At 43.1% G+C, this 15,910-nt stretch overlaps 1 protein-coding gene across 3 annotated transcripts in view; it reads left to right on the top strand.

Moving 5' to 3' along the window:
* The window catches only part of LOC124004781 (endothelial cell-selective adhesion molecule-like), a 75,216-nt gene that overhangs the window by 19,281 nt on the left and 40,025 nt on the right, over nucleotides 1-15,910 (top strand). The gene's annotated exons all lie outside the window — the stretch shown is intronic.

Below are 15,910 nucleotides of genomic sequence, written 5' to 3'. Positions count from 1 at the left end.
CGTGCCGGCTTTCTGTGTATAAATTAATATAAAAATTAATATTGGCAACCTGTTCTCATTCTAAGAAAATAAACATTGTTATACAGGTACGGTAGACCACTTCAAGCATCTTAACACAGTGGACAGGCTAGTATGCTGTTCAAACAGTTCAAGATTGACAGGAAGGTTTTCATCAGTTCTACTTTGTTAGCTTGCAAATAGTTGGCTAGACTTGAAATATAAAGATTAGCTGGCTATGTAAAAGCTTGAGAGCTTGTTTGAGACCTGTGTTCATTTTCTATGCCTGCTATTGGTCATTATTAGTGAAAGTGTGTGTGTGTGTGTGTGTGGTTAATTTATTTTACAAAAAGGCCTTTTTTTAATAGACTTACAAGCCAGATGTGTGATTGATTGTTTAAAAAAGCAACTTAGCTTCCTGGGTGGCGCAGTGCTAGCTGTGCCACTAGTGACTCTGGGTTCGAGCCCAGGCTCTGTCGCAGCCGGCGGCGACCGGGAGGTCCATGGGTTGACACACAATTGGCCTTGCATCGTCCGGGTTAGGGAGGGTTTGGCCGGTAAGGATATCCTTGGCTCATCACGCACTAGCGACTCCTGTGGCGGGCCGGGCGCAGTGCACGCTGACCAGGTTGCTAGGTGTACTGTGTTTCCTCTGACACATTGGTGCGGCTGGCTTCCGGGTTGGGTGCGTGCTGTGTTAAGAAGCACTGCGGCTTGGTTGCGTTGTGTTTCGGCAGACTCATGGCTCTCGTCCTTTGTCTCTCCCAAGCCCGTACGGGAGTTGTGGTGATGAGACACGACAGTAACTACTAACAATTGGATACCGCGAAAAGGGGGTAAAAAAAGCAGCAGCAACTATTTTGATGAAATGGTGAACGAGAATGGCGCCGGAGGAGATGGCTGCCATTTTACAGACTCTTTACCTATTGTGTTTTTTGCATTTTTTTTTTGTAAATATTTCTGTCAAGGTCTCTTATGACTGAAAAGAGCTTCTGGATTTCAGGACAGCGATTCTCACATTGTAATGGATGAAGATTTTTTTTTCTTTTAACAAGTCTGATGTGAAGGATTTACTTCAGACACCTGACAAGGCCCAAATCCCCGTCATTTGCAGACGGAGATATCGGGGATGTTGGTCGTGGTGCCTTGTAAGGATCCGGCGGCGAGTGAGTAATCCTCCTCTACCATCAGTCCTATTAGCCAACGTGCTATCATTGAATAACAAAATGGATGAGCTCCGATCAAGAAGGAGCGGGACACTAACCCAGACACTTGTAAGAAATCCTGCTATGCCCTCCAACGAACCATCAAACAGGCAAAGCGTCAATACAGGACTAAGATTGAATCGTATTCCACTGGCTCCGACGCTCGATGGATGTGGCAGGGCTTGCAAAAGATTTACAGACTACAAAGGGAAGCACAGCAGAGAGCTGCCCAGTGACATGAGCCTACCAGATGCGCTAAATCACTTCTATGCTTGCTTCGAGGCAAATTACACTGAATGAGAGCATCCGCTGTTCTGGATGACTGAGCACGCTCTCCGTAGCTGACGAAAGACCTTTAAACAGGTCAACATTCACAAGGCAGCAGGACCAGACGGATTACCAGGACGTGTACTCCGAGCATGCGCTGACCAACTGGAAAGTGTCTTCACTGACATTTTCAACCTGTCAAACTGAGTCTGTAGTACCAACATGTTTCAAGCAGACCACCATAGTTCCTGTGCCCAAGAACACTTAAGGGAACCTGCCTAAATGACTACCGACCCATGGCACTCATGTCTGTAGCCATGAAGTGCTTTGAAAGGCTGGTAATGGCTCACATCAACACCATCATCCCAGAAACCCTACACCCACTCCAGATCCACAGATAATGCAATCTCTATTGCACTCCACACTGCCCTTTCCCACCTGGACAAAAGGAACACCTACATGAGAATGCTAGTCATTGACTACAGCTCAGTTCACCATAGTACCCTCAAAGCTCATCACTAAGCTAAGGACCTAACCTAAGGAGCTAAACACCACCCTCGGCAACTGTATCCTATATTTCCTGACCCCCCCCCCCCCCGCCCCCAGGTGATAAGGGTAGGTAACAACACATCTGCCATGCTGATCCTCAACACAAGGGCCACTTGGGTGTTTTGCTCAGTCCCCTCCTGTACTCCGTTAACCCATGACTGCATGGCCAAGCACAACTCCAACGCCATCAAGTTTGCTGACGACATAACAGTGGTAGGCCTGATCAGACTGACGAGACAGCCTATAGGGAGGAGGTCAGAGACCTGGCACTGTTATCCCAGGATATATGCAACCTCAACATGATTGAGATGATTGTGGACTACAGGAAAAGTACTCAACACACCCCATTCTCATCGACGGGGCTTTAGTGGAGCAGGTTGAGAGCTTCAAGTTCCTTGGTGTCCACATCACCAACAAACTTTCACGTTTCAAACTTTCACATCAAGACAGTCGTGAAGCGGGCTCGACAATGCCTATTCCTCCAGGAGACTGAAAAGATATGGGAAGGGGTCCTCATATCCTCAGTTATACAGCTGCACCATTGAGAGCATCTGGTTGCATCACTGCCCGGTATGGCAACTGCTCAGCCTCCGACCGCAAGGCACTACAGAGGGTAGTGCATTCGACCCAGTACATCATTGAGGCCAAGCTTCCTGCCATCCAGAGACTAGTCACCCTAGTCATAGAACAGTCTGTCTACTGGACCTAGCTTGGCGCGCGGTAGAAGGCTTCTTAACCTCTTGCTCCTACCTGACATACAGGCGTCCCATCTAGACATCTGGAAATGCAAATGCGCTACGCTAAATGCTAATGGTACTAGTTAAAACTCAAACGTTCATTAAAATACACATGCCGGGTATTGAATTAAAGATACACTCGTTGTGAATCCAGGCAACGAGTCAGATTTTTTAAATGCTTTTCGGCGAAAGCATGAGAAGCTATTATCTGATAGCATGTAACACCCCAAAAGACCCGCAGGGGACGTAAACAAAATTAGCATAGTCGTCGCTACACAAACCGCACAAATAAAATATAAAACATTCATTACCTTTGACCATCTTCTTTGTTGACACTCCTAGATGTCCCATAATCACTATTGGGTCTTTTTTCCGATTTTAAATCTGTCCATATATCGATCTATGAAGACTGTGTGATAAACGGAAAAAAATAGCGTCTTATAACGTAACGTCATTTTTTTTATTAAAAAAGTTGGCAATAAACTTTCACAAAAGACTTATACTTTTGTAATGCAACTTTAGGTATTAGTACACGTTAATAAGCGACCAAATTGATCAAGAGGCGATGTATATTCTTTAGCTGTCCATCTGGAAATAATGTCCGGGTAAATCTCAACCAAAATATCCGGTCGGAGACCTGAAGAAATGGCTTGTCTCCTTCGTTTGACCAAGAAACAAAGCCTAGGCAAATGACAAGACTGACATCGTGTGGAAGCTGTAGCTATTGCAACCTCAGCCCCATTTATTGTGGTTCGCCTTTATCAATGGGTTGAAGTGGCGGATGGATATATATTTCCATTTTCAGTGTTCAGATTTTCCTGCGCTTTTCGATGAAACACACGTTCTGTTATAGTCACAGCTGTGATTTAACCAGTTTTATAAACGTCTGAATGTTTTCTATCCACACATACTAATCATATGCATATACTATATTCCTGGCATGAGCAGCAGGGCGCTGAAATGTTGCGCGATTTTTAACAGAATGTTAGAAAAAGTAGGGGGTAGGAGTAACAGGTTAACAGCATCTACTCCCACGCCGTAAGACTCTTGAACAACTTATGAAATGGCTACCTCAGAGTATTTTCAAAATACCTTGTGAATATGCTGGAGGAAACCAGTACAAAAGTATCTATAGCCACAGTAAAATGAGTCCTATATCGACATAACCTGAGGCTGCTCAGCAAGGAAGAAGCCACTGCTCCAAAACTGACATTAAAAAAAGCCAGACTACGGTTTGCAACTGCACATGGTGACAGAGATCGTACTCTGGTCTGATGAAACTAAAATAGAACTGTTTCGCCATGATAACCATTGTGTTTGGTGGAAAAAGGAGAGGCTTGCAAGCCGAAGAACACCATCCCAACCGTGAAGCATGGTGGCAACATGTTGTGGGGGTGGCAACATGTTGTGGAGGTGCTTTGCCTCAGGAGGGACTGGTGCACTTCACAAAATAGATGGCCATCATGAGGATGGAAAGTTGCTTCAATATATCTCAAGACTTCAGTCAGGAAGTTGAAGCTTGGTCGCAAATGGGTCGTCCAAATGGACAATGACCCAAAGTATACTTCCAAAATGTGGCAAAATGGCTTAAGGACAACAAAGTCAAGGTATTGGAGTGCCCATCACAAAGCCCTGACCTCAATCCCATAACATTTTGTTTGGCAGAACTGAAAGTGCATGTGAGCAAGGAGGCCTACAAACCTGACTTGGTTACACCAGCTCTGCCAGGGGGATTGGGCCAAATTCACCCAACTTATTGTGGAAGGCTAGCTGATATGTTTGACCCAGGTTAAACAATTTTAAAGGCAATGCTACCAAATACTAATTGAGTGTATGTGTAACAGTATAATTTTAAACCGTCCCCTCGCCCATACCCGGGCGCGAACCAGGGACCCTCTGCACACATCGACAAGTCACCCTCGAAGCATCGTTACCCATCGCTCCACAAAAGCCGCGGCCCTTGCAGAGCAAGGGGAACTACTACTTCAAGGTCTCAGAGCAAGTGACGTAACCGATTGAAATGCTATTTAGCGCACATCGCTAACTAAGCTAGCCGTTTCACATCCGTTACATATGTAAACTTCGGACCCACTGGGAATGTGATGAAAGAAGGAAATGCTGAAATAATTCATTCTCTCAACTATTATTCTGACATTTCACATTCTTCAAATAAAGTGGTGATCCTAACTGACCCAAGACAGGGAATTGTTACCAGGATTAAATGTCAGGAATAAGTGAAACTGAGTTTAAATGTATTTGGCTAAGATGTAGGTACACTTTCGACTTCAACTGTAGGTACATTGTTTACCTAGCTAGCAAGCTATCGGTCTTTAAGCTAAAGTGTGTTGTTAGCTAGCTTATGTTTGCTGTCTAGCTCCCTAGCTGACATTATTTGTTTCCCAGAGCTGTGTGCTGTTCTAGTTAGAGCCTAATGTTAGCTAACATTGAACATGGTTGGTTGGCTCTCAGTACTGTGGCACTGTTTATTGTTTAACTAGCTAACGTTGCTTGACGTGTGTACAACACCCGTTGAATATGGCTGGTGTCAGAACTTTTGCAAAACGGCGTAATGAAATTGTTGCCAGCGGAGCTGGTTAAGATGTTTTCATCTTGTCCAGAGTTTAAACAAATAATTGTCCAGAGCGTCAAGTGTGCGCCTCGAGAGCCACACGAGATGGTGAGGCTAAAGCTTAGGGTGAAGGTGTGAACAATGCCGAATGGGTGTAGGTAGACTAAGAAGAGCTCTTCACTAGATAGCAAAACATTCCAAGGCAATTTCCTCAAAATTGAGTTTACAAATGTATCAACTTTCAAAGCAGAATTACTTTCCCATTGTTCCTCAAATAGTGTATGATATACCATTTTGTAGCTGTTCTGAGTCTCTCCTTTTTATATGAATGTAAAAAAAACACCATTTCAAATGTTGCTTCATAAGACCGAATCCAGGTGGTGAGTCATCCAAATTCAGCAAAAAAAGAAACAACCCTTTTTCAGGACCCTGTCTTTCAACGATAATTCGTAAAAATTCAAATAACTTCACAGATCTTAATTGTAAAGGGTTTAAACACCGTTTCCCATACTTGTTCAATGAACCATAAACATTGATCGACTGTTCCACAGGTGCGTGTTAAGACACTACCATCTTACAGACGGTAGGCAATTAAGATCACAGTTATGAAAACTTAGGACACTAAAGAGGCCTTTCTACTGACCCTGGAAAAACACCAAAAGAAAGATGTCCAGGGTCCCTGCTCATCTGCGTGAACGTGCCTTAGGCATGCTGCAAGGAGGCATGAGGACTGCAGATGTGGCCAGGACAATAAATTGCAATGTCTGTACTGTGAGATGCCTGAGGCAGGATGGACAGCTGATCGTCCTCGCAGTGGCAGACCATGTGTAACAACACCTGCACAGGATCGGTACATCCGAACATCACACCTGCGGGACAGTTGGAGGATGGCAACAACTGCCCGAGTTACACCAGGAACACACAATCCCTCAATCAGTGCTCAGACCTTCTGTAATAGACTGAGAGAGGCTGGACTGTGGGCTTGTAGGCCTGTTGTAAGGCAGGTCCTCACCCGACATCAGCGGCAACAACGTCGCCTATGGGCACAAACCAACCGTCGCTGGACCAGACAGGACTGGCAAAAAGTGCTCTTCACTGACGAGTCGCGGTTTTGTCTCACCAGGGGTGATGGTTAGATTCACGATTATCGTTGAAGGAATGAGCGTTACACCGAGGCCTGTACTCTGGAGCGGGATCGAGGTGGAGTGGTCCGTCATGGGGTGGTGTGTCACAGCATCATCGGACTGAGCTGGTTGTCATTGCCTGCAATCTCAATGCTGTGCGTTGGGAAGACATCCTCTCTCATGTGGTACTCTTCCTGCAGGCTCATCCTGACATGACTGTCCAGCATGACAATGCCACCAGCCATACTGCTCGTTCTGTGCGTGGTTTGGAATTTCAGTGTTCTGCCATGGCCAGCGACGAGCCCGGATCTCAATCCCATTGCGCATGCCTGGACCCCCCCCCCCCCAGAAAATCTGGTGTAGTCCATGAGGAGGAGATGCACTGCAGTACTTAATGCAGCTGGTGGCCACACCAGATACTGACTGTTACTTCTGACTTTAACCCTCCCCCCTTTGTTCAGGGACACAGTATTCCATTTCTGTTAGTCACATGTCTGTGGAACTTGTTCCGTTTGTCTCAGTTGTGTAAATGTTTGCATGAAAATAAGATAGAACATGGTAAGTTTTCTGAAAATAAACAGTTGACTGGACTTTTTTTTGCTGAGTTTATATCATTAATTGACTGTGAATTGGTATCGATATGTTTGTTACGCCATTTGGCCCAGCCCCAATTTAGAGACGGTAAAACATTGGTGGTTTTTGGAGTCATGGATAGAACTCTACATTTCGGTACTCAGAAGTAATTAGAACCGCCTTTACCTTGAATTTGCTACAAGGGATTGATACAGGCAGGTTTAATCAAGTTAGTAATGGCACAAGGTACACTGTGCGTGTACACACTATGCCTTGGAAGGTAGTCACATGATCTGTTTGCATTTCTCACAAATACTACATATTTGGATTGTCTCCCAACCAAATCAAATTGTCTTTTTGGACTACAATAGTTCATACAAAATTATCTTGAATGCATTTGGACTTGAAGGTTCCATGCTGATGTGTTATTTGAATGGGGGCTGCTTTCTCCAAGGTAACCATGAATAGTGGAGATTACATGAAGTAAAACATTGTTAATAGCTTCTGAAAAGGGTATCCACCCACGCAGCCAGCCAGGTCCCGTTGCCTAATGCAACTGTTGGGATTCAATGCGCAGCGCAGTGGCCAGATTAAGACGTGTTCTCTGTACAGTTGGGATCAGCCTGTCCCAAGCTCCCTTCCTCTCCCTTAAAGCCAGTTTGGGCTGAAAATAAGATTAGTGTGTGTGGAGAGACAGCTTAGCGACCTGGACTAAGATACATCAGCCATCCCTCATCTCTGAGTGGCACAGGATCAAGCAGACTGGCTGGGGATGGGTTGGCTCAGAGATGGAGCTGGGGTTAAGAGCAGTAAACCCCTCTACTCAGCCTTTACATACAAGCAAATGAGAATGTAGGCTTGGGCGCTATACCGTACTGTATACTGGGGTATTTGGAAATAGACTGTGTGTGTACTTTACTTTAAACATGTACATTAAGTATGCTATAGAAAAATATAAACACAATGTAATGTCTTGGTCCCATGTTTCATGAGCTCAGAATAAAAGATCTCAAATGTTCCATATGCACAAAAAGCCTATTTCTCTCATGTGCACAAATTTGTTTACATCCCTGTTAGTGATCATTTCTCCTTTTCCAAGATAATCCATCCACCTGACAGGTGTGGAATATCAAGAAGCATGATCATTACACAGGTGCACTTTCTTCTGGGGACAATAAAAGGCCACTCTAAAACGTGCAGTTTTATCACGCAACACAATACCACAGATATTTTGAGGGAGCGTGCAATTGGAATGCTGACTAGGAATGTCCACCAGAGCTGTTGCCAGATGGGGAAATGAACATTGAATTATCATAAGCCGCCGCCAACATTGTTTTAGAGAATCTGGCAGTACATCCAACCGACCTCACAACCACAGACCACGTTCATGGCGTTGTGTGGGCGAGCGATTTTACTGATGCCCATGTTGTGAACGGAATGCCCCATGGTGGGCCTATGGTATGGGCATGCACAAGCTACAGACAACAAACATAATTGCATTTTAATTGATGGCAATTGGAATGCACAGATACCGTGGCGAGATCAGGAGGCCCATTTTATTTTTTAATTTTTTTAAAAGTTATGTGACCAACCGATGCATATCTGTGTTCCAGTCATGCGAAATCCATAGATTAGGGCCTAATGAATTTATATCAATTGACTGATTTGCTCATATGAACTAACTCAGTAAATTCTTTGAAATTGTTGTATTTTTGTTCAGTATAAATACCGGCAGTCAACTTGTGCAATACGTTAGGAGATGAAGCGTTTTTCATTCATGGCTCGGTGTGGGCTAGACTGTATTGATCTGATGTGGGATTGCTGTGGTATAGTCCCTGCCTACTTACCCACCAAATACGGTTTCCACTAGATGGCACAGCCACAAAGTCAAAATGGTCTATATTGTAAAAATGAGCTTTTTGATCTTAATTTAGGGTTAGGCATAAGGTTAGCGGTGTGGTTAATGGGAAATTTCACCGCTGCTCTTTCAATTATATACACCATATTTTTTATTTAACTAGGCAAGTCAGGCAAACTTTCCAGGAAATGGACGTGTCTTATATGGGCAGAAAGCTTAAATTCTTGTTAAATGGCACTGTCCAATTTACAGTGGTATTTTTTCAGAGTGCACAACGACAACGTGGCACTGCAACTGGTTTGATACATTCACCTCTGAAGGTAAATAATGTACTTACATTCAGTAATCTTGCTCTGATTTGTCATCCTGAGGGTTCTATAGATAAAATGTAGCATAGTTTTAAAATCCATTTTTATATTCAAATGTAGGTACAGGGTTCTACAGTTTGAACCCCTGCAGCCTCTGCCTCTACACCCACTCCACCAGGCCATCTAGATGTGTGAAAGTTAGTGTATAAGCTAATCCATCATGTATGACATTCCTGGGAGTGGAAACTTAAAAAAAAATATATAGATTACCATATTGTTTTTGTTCTCTATAGTTATGTACTTAAATGTATCAATTTGGCACAAAAATAATACAAACAAAAACATTGTTTTCTATCTTTTACCAGATCTGTATTAATTTCACATTTCCACAAACTTCAGTGTTTCCTTTCAAATGGAATGAAGAATGTGCATGTCTCTGCTTCAGGTCCTGAGCTCCAGGCAGTTAGATTTGGGTATGTCATTTAGGTGAAAATTGAAGGGGAGAAAGGATACGATCCTTAAGATGTTGTAACTGCAAGCTACACACAGCTTTTTTTGGCTGACATTCTGTCACTTAAAAGGGTTAAATCTCCAGTTCCAAGGAATCGGGAAAACAGTCCTGGACATGGGACACTTGGGGCCTTTACAAGAACGCTTGAGTTGTTAGATTTGGACTTCTGAAAGGCTACTGCACTTCAGCACACTGAAGAAACGACAGGCAATTGTAATTAGGCCTAAAAATCCCACTTCTATTAGGTAATATTTTTTTTTCTTGTGAAAGATGCTGTTAAGCCTCATAGCCAGTTAAATTATTTTATATAGGCTTAGGCTCGGAAATAGACTGGTGAATTACTTGACTGGTAGGTTTGTATAACCAGTTAGTTATATTCTCCGCACCAGACACTGTTCACCTCCTATTGATTGCGGCTTTACGGTTCAGCACCACAAAATGGTCCCGCTGCCTGCTTTATTGACTGTCTCCGGCATTCTCTCTCCTCATGAATGATACTTTTCTATTTTTAAATGAATATTCATTCATTTTGGGGGCTTTGGGTGGCCAACTAATATTGCTGGCGGGACAGGTTTGGGGAACCCTGCACTATATATACAAAAGTATGTAGACACCTCTTCAAATGACTGGATTCGGCTATTTCAGCCACATCGTTGCTGACAGGTGTATAAAATCGAGCACACAGCCATGCAATCTCCATAGACAAACATTGGCAATAGAATGGCCTTACTGAAGAGCTCAGTGACTTTCAATGTGGCACAGTCTTCCAACAAGTCAGTTTGACAGATTTCTGCCCTGCTAGAGCTACCCCGGTGTGCTGTTATTGTGAAGTGGAAACGTCTAGGAGCAACAACGGCTCAGTCGCAAAGTTGTAGTCCACACAAACTCATAGAGCGGGATGGCCGAGTGCTGAAGAGTGTAGTGCTTTTAAAATCGTCTGTCCTCGGTTGCAAGACTCCCTACCGAGTTCCAAACTGCCTCTGGTAGCAAAGTCAACACAATAACTGTTTGTCAGGGGAGCTTCATGAAAAAAGTTTCCATGAACGAGCAGCCGCACACAAGCCTGATCACTATGCGCAATGCCAAGCATTGGCTGGAGTGGTGTAAAGCTCTCCACCATTGGACTCTGGAGCAGTGGAAATGCGTTCTCTGGTGTGATGAATTACGCTTCACCATCTGGCAGTCTGATGGATACATCTGGATTTGGCAGATGGGAGGAACACTTGCCTGCCTGATGCGTAGTGCCAACTGTAAAGTTTGGAGGAGGGAATAATGGTCTGGGGCTGATTTTCATGGTTCGAGCTAGGCCCCTTAGTTCCAGTGAAGGGAAATCCTAACGCTGCAGCATTCAGTGCGTTTGAGTATTCAGACCCCTTCACTTTTTTTTCACATTACTGCCTTATTGTAAAATGTATGTCCCCCCCCCCCAAATCAATCTACACACAATACCCCATAACGACAGAGTAAAAACAGGTTTTGGGAAATTTTGGCACATTTATAAAAAATTAAAACTATCACACTTCCATAAGTATTCAGACCCTTTAATCAGTACTTTGTTGAAGCACCTTTGGCAGCAATTACAGCCGTGAGTCTTCTGAGTATGAGGCTATAAACTTGGTGTTTTTGACAGATTCTGCCTGCTTAGGGACAGTTAATCTTTTTTAAATTGCATCTTTGTCTTTTCACTTGCCTTGCATATATTTTTCATATTAATTTCATGTATGGCGCCTGGCACCGGATTTGACTAAAGACGTTGCAGGCTTTCCGTCCTCGCTCATTTGTTCCACTTGTTTGCGTTTATCCGACAGTGACTACATTGTCCTCATACCTTATCCTCTTTTCCGTAGCGCTTGGCTTTTGGAGTTAATTTCTCTGACACCATGTTAATGATAACTCTCTCCGGAGAGTTAGATGAGATGCAAGCATAGTCCTTTACTCAGGTGTTACCTGTCACGACATCCTAATCAGACAATCATAATGCAAGTGTTTATCTATCCTAGATAGGTGCCCCCACTAGCGCCATCTCAACACTGACCAATGCCCTTCTTCCCCGTTTGGCAGGGCGACCAGCTTTAGGAAGAGTCTTGGTGGTTCTAAACTTCTTCCATTTAAGAATGGAGGCCACTGTGTTCGGAAATTTCAATGCTGCACATTTTTTGGTACCCTTTCCCAGATTTTTGCCTCCACACAATTCTGTCTCGGAGTTCTACGGATAATTCCTTCAACCACATGGCTTGGTTTTTGTTCTTACATGCACTGTCAACGTTGACATCAGCAAACCAAACCGCTCGCCCACACCACGTGGTCTGTGGTTGAGGCCGGTCGGACGTACTGCCAGATTCTCTAAAATGACGTGGAAGGCGGCTTATGGTAGAGAAATTAACATTAAATTCTCTGGTGGACATTCCTGCAATCAGCATGCCAATTGCACGCTCCCTCAACATGAGACATCTGTGGCATTGTGTTTTGTGACAAAACGGCACACTTTTAGATTGGCCATTTTATTGTCAGCACAACGTGCACCTGTGTAATGATCATGCTGTTTAATCAGCTTCTTGATATCCCACACCTATCAGCTTGCTGTATTATCTTGGCAAAGACGATGCTAACTAACAGGGATGTTAACAAATTTGTGCACAAAATAATATGCTTTTTGTGTGTACGGAACATTTCTGGGATCTTTTATTTCAGCTCATTAAACATGCGACCAGCATTTACATGCGTTTATATTGCGTTTATATTTTTGTTCAGTGTAAATAGCACAACAGGAGAAAGCGGTCCACCTGCGTATTGACGGGTTGCGTTTTATATTGAAAGTCACATTTTTGTTTTTGCTTCAATATAGTGATCGGGGATGTGCAACTATAGTTTTCTTTCACAGAAAATACATTAGTGCATCACATTCGGCAGACGATTGCTTAATTGTCATCAGATGACAAACTAAGTGAAACACTATTTGGCTGTCAGCCACAAGTAAATGCGCTCACACTGAAAAGGCCATGCATCTTTTTTTGCAAAAAAGACCTTGCTATATCATAATTCTAATGTTTATCATAGAAAGAATGTAACCAGTTACATTTCCTAATGTTTTGCTTAAAGTTAATCTTGCATTTTACCAGAAAAAAGTAGTCTGGACACAATGAAGTGTAGCTTTTCTCCAGTTACTTCAGTCATAGTGCTGTCTTTTGCTTGCCTGTTCGTGAATTCTCATCCAAGTGGAGAGGTGCAACTGAAGCACAATTTGTTTGCTGACCTGAAATTACAATAAGTTTACTTTTACAGCAAGGTATTTCTTGTATTTTTTTGTTTTAGTTTTCTTGCTTGGGGGGAAAAAATTATGTTAGGGCAACCCCTGAGTTTAACTTACTAGTTATCTAAGTAAGTGACTGAATTAGTACGGTCACGGGGCATCATTTTGTGTTAACTTTCTTCTGTGAGAAGTCATAACTTTTTGAGTTCTGTACAACTGCAACTGCAGCTTGATTTCCTTGTTTCTCCTCTCCATTCTGGGCCCATCTGCTCCTTCTCCAAGCAGAGCAAGCAGACTTGTTTCCCTAGCAACTCCCAGACTCTACACAGACCATGTGTACACAGTACTGTTTTTTACTTCAGACAAGCATGTCAAAACTTTGTTCGTTTGCACAATGTCGCTCGTTCACACTTGCTTGTGTATGTCCAAACTCCCAAAAAATGACATTCGGTAGCTCCAAGGCATTCAGTTGTACAACTGACTAGGTACCCTTTCAGTTTCCTTTCCTACTTATAAATGTATAACTTTATGAGCTGGATTGTTGGTCTTTGCAATTAGTTTATTTTTGTTTGTTCTCGTTAGCATATTTAGCGAGACCTCCATTGAAATTGGTTATTACTTGTGCTCATTTTGTTAGGGTTCCCCCATTTTACAATGCTACTGTTTATTATCCATGCGTAGTCACTTTACTGCTACCTATATGGGCATACCTCCTTCTGTAGCTCAGTTGGTAGAGCATGGCGCTTGTAACGCCTGGGTAGTGGGTTCGATTCCCAGGATCACCCATACGTAGAATGTATGCACACATGACTGTAAGTCGCTTTGGATAAAAGCGTCTGCTAAATGGCATATATTATACCTCAATTGCCTCGACTAACCAGTGCCCCCTGACTCTGTACCAGTGCCCCCTGACTCTGTACCAGTACCCCCTGTATATAGCGTCGCTACTGTTACTTTATTTGTGCTCCTTACTTATTTATCTGCGTTATTTCTTTACTTCAGTTTATTTTAGCAAATACTTGACCAACAATGCAAAAAAAAGAAAAATAAGTGTTAGGGGCTTGTAAGTATGCATTTCACTATAAGGTCTACCTGATGCATGTGACAAATACAATTTGATTTGATTTAAATAGACGCCCAATGGGAATTTTTTCCCCCGTTGTGTACTAAGCCGGTAATGCCGTAAATCCTGGTGTGAGAGAAGGACTATAATGAGGATATGACAATCTGGATACCGCCCAACCAAAACGTATGTAAACGCACTGTATGGACACGTGTGTTTAGGTGCACAGCATAGACTTCTTCAGACACCTCACACAAACTTTATCCCACATACCCACAGATTATATGCATTCACACACTTGACACACACAAACACTCCCACTAATCTCTATGAATTATCACACAGTGAATTTACCCACAACACGACAGGTTTCAAACTTATCTGCCCTGTTAAACTGTGGGAGAATTAAAGACTTAACCCCTCTACTGCCAACTGTCAGACTGTTGTCACACAAGCTGTCAGTAATGGGATGTTTTTAATACATTTCATCAGCATGCTTTATCGAGACAGTAAATGAGTGTTTACAGTAAACAAGTGAACTATGCTGGAACTCGTATGTTTGGTTATGCCAGGTGCATGCATGTTCCCTTTGGCAGCTGCATATACAGCTGAAGTCAGAAGTTTACATAAACTAAGGTCTGAGTCAAAAAAAACTCGTTTTGCAACCACTTCACAAATTTCCTGTTAACTATAGTTTTGGCAAGTCGGTTAGGACATCTACTTTGTGCGTGACAAATACTTTTCCCAACAATTGTTTAGACAGATTATTTGAGTTATATATCACTCACAATTCCAGTGGGTCAGAAGTTTACATACACTAAGTTGACTGTGCCTTTTAAACAGCTTGGGAATTCCAGAAAATGACGTCATGGCTTTAGAAGCTTCTGATAGGCTAATGGATGTCAATTGGATGTGTATCTGTGGCTGTATTTCAAGGTCTACCTTCAAACTCAGTGCTTCTTTGCTTGACATCATGGGAAAATCAAGAGATCAGCCAAGACCTCAGAAAAAAATGGTATACCTCCAAGTCTGGTTCATCCTTGGGAGCAATTTCCAATGCCTGAAGGTTCCACGTTCATCTGTACATACAATAGTACGCAAGTATAAACACCATGGGACCACGCAGCCGGCATACCGCTCAGGAAGGAGACTCATTCGGTTTCCTAGAGATGAACGTACTTTGGTGCGAAAAGTGCAAATCAATCCCAGAAACGACAGCAAATGACCTTGTGAAGATGCTTGAGGAAACGGTACAAAAGTATCTCCTTCCACAGTAAAACGAGTCCTATATCGACAACCTGAAAGGCCGCTCAGCAAGGAAGAAGCCACTGTCCCAAAACCTCCATTTTAAAAAAGCCAGACTACAGTTTGCAACTGCACATGGAGACAAAGATGGTACTTTTTGGAGAAAAGTCCTCTGGGCTGATGAAACCAAAATATAACTATTTGACCATCGTTATGTTTGGAGAAAAATGGGGGAGGCATGCAAGCCAAAGAACACCATCCCAACTGTGAAGCACGGGGTGGCAGCATCATGTTGTGGGGGTGCTTTTCTGCAGGAGGGACTGGTGCACTTCACAAAATAGATGGCATCATGAGGAGAGAAAATTGTGGATATATTGAAGCAACATCTCGACCTCAGTAAGTTAATGCTTGGTCGCAAATGGGTCTTCCAAATGAACAATGACCCCAATCATACTTCCAAAGTTGTGGAAAAAATGGCTTAAGGACAACAAAGTCAAGATATTGGAGTGGCCATCGCAAAGCCCTGACCTCAGTCTTATAGAAAATGTTTGGGCAGAACTGAAAAAGCGTGTGTGAGCAAGGAGGCCTACACACCAGCTCTGTCAGGAGGATTCAGACAAAATTCACCCAACTTATTGTGGGAAGGATGTGGAA

The sequence above is a fragment of the Oncorhynchus gorbuscha genome, linkage group LG19 (genome assembly GCF_021184085.1).
Source record: "Oncorhynchus gorbuscha isolate QuinsamMale2020 ecotype Even-year linkage group LG19, OgorEven_v1.0, whole genome shotgun sequence".
Classification (NCBI taxonomy): domain Eukaryota; kingdom Metazoa; phylum Chordata; class Actinopteri; order Salmoniformes; family Salmonidae; genus Oncorhynchus; species Oncorhynchus gorbuscha.
This window is presented reverse-complemented; position numbering and strand designations above follow the sequence as displayed.